Source organism: Chiloscyllium plagiosum, chromosome 21 (genome assembly GCF_004010195.1).
Source record: "Chiloscyllium plagiosum isolate BGI_BamShark_2017 chromosome 21, ASM401019v2, whole genome shotgun sequence".
In the NCBI taxonomy this organism is placed as follows: Eukaryota; Metazoa; Chordata; class Chondrichthyes; order Orectolobiformes; family Hemiscylliidae; genus Chiloscyllium; species Chiloscyllium plagiosum.
The window spans coordinates 29,082,898-29,084,587 of NC_057730.1; positions in this window are offsets into that span (position 1 = coordinate 29,082,898).

The window sequence follows — 1,690 nt, forward strand, 5'->3', positions numbered from 1 at the left end:
TTCAAATAAACGGCACTACTGTTTCAGATTTTTGGTCTCGGACTGAAATTATTGAAGTGAGTGAGCTTTTGTTTCTCACAATTGGGGGCTCGTCTGGGATTTTCTTCCATCGCCAGGGGGAGTGGCTGGCCTTGGACACTGGGAAAACGCGTCCCGTTCCCCATTGAGGAGCGGTCTCGTGTCCCGGTTTGGTCTGCTCCCTTGGGTGACTGGTGTGAATCCTACAAGTGAGACATCTGAATCAGACAGTGATGGGAGCTCGATAGAAGACAAAGGGGCCAGGCAACTCTGTGCACAGACCAAGGTAAGAAACCTGACTTTTAAGTATTGCCTTGGTGGCCGGGAAAAGAGATATTTACTCGCTGAGGGACTAGCGAGGGTCCCGGGAAATGGGGGGTAGGCAGAGTAGCTGTCACGGAGTGAAGGAAGAAAGAGTCCCTGGTAACATTCCTCCTGAAAGTCCGTGGGGAGGATGTTGCGGGATTGGACAAGTAATACTTGTACAAGGGCAAAAGATAAAAAGACAATGATTAAATATTGTTGTTTAGTATGGACCAAAGAACCAATCCTTCGTCCGGCTGTCTTCTGGTTCGGACGAGGATTGGGTCTGTCAGTATTTAGGTTTGTATGTGAATGGAAAACAACCTTTTAGTCAAGAGGAGGCGGACTATGCGTCCTGTTGGAAGGGCAGTATGGGAATGATGTTAGTAAAGACAAAGGATTCCCCCCTCTGCCCCACCTAGTCCCTAGGATCCTCTTAACTGTTTGCCCCCCCCGTACCATAAAATCAGGTTAGGTGAACATGGGGAAGGAGGACAGACGGACAGGGAACAGATGATTCACCAGAGGAGGACGAAGGGGCAGTGGATGGAGATGATGTTGTTCCTGACCCTCAATCCTCAGCAAAAGAAAGGGAAGCTACAGTAGATGTAGAGGAGGTTTCCGGAGAATCTAAATCAAAGTCTAAGGGGGGAAAACAAAAGAAAAAGGGGAAGAACGTAACGACTTATCCCCTTCGGGAGGTACCCATAGGGGACAAAGAGATTGGGTTTGTAAGTGCCCCCCTCACCAGTGGGGAGGTCAGAACATTTAAAAAGGAAATGAAGGTCCTGGTTGAGGATCCGGTGGGGTTGTCTGAACAAATTGATCAATTTCTGGGGCCCAGTCTGTATACCTCGGCTGAGTTAATGTCTATTTTGAATATACTATTTACTGGGGAGGAAAGGGGACTTATACGAGGAGCTGCCATTAAAATATGGGACAGGGAACACCCGATTGGAGATGGGGATGCTGGACAGGGAGAAGTGAAGTTTCCCCTCAAAGACCCCCAGTGGGAAAACCAAAACCCGGAGCATAGAGAAGAAATGAGGGAATTGAAAGACCTGATTCTAAAAGGAATAAGAGAGGCAGTTCCGAAGTCACAGAATTTGACTAAAGCCTTTGAAGTTAGACAGGAGCAAGATGAGACTCGCTCAGCTTTCTTGCAAAGATTAAGGGACTCAATGCGGAAATATTTTGGAATGAACCCTGAGGACCCAGTGGCACAGGGTCTTTTGAAAGTACATTTTGTGACAAAAGCATGGCCAGACATACAGAGAAAGATACAGGAGATAGAAGGATGGAGTGAAAAACCATTAGATGAATTGTTAAGAGAGGCACAGAAAGTGTTTGTAAAGAGAGAGGATGAGAG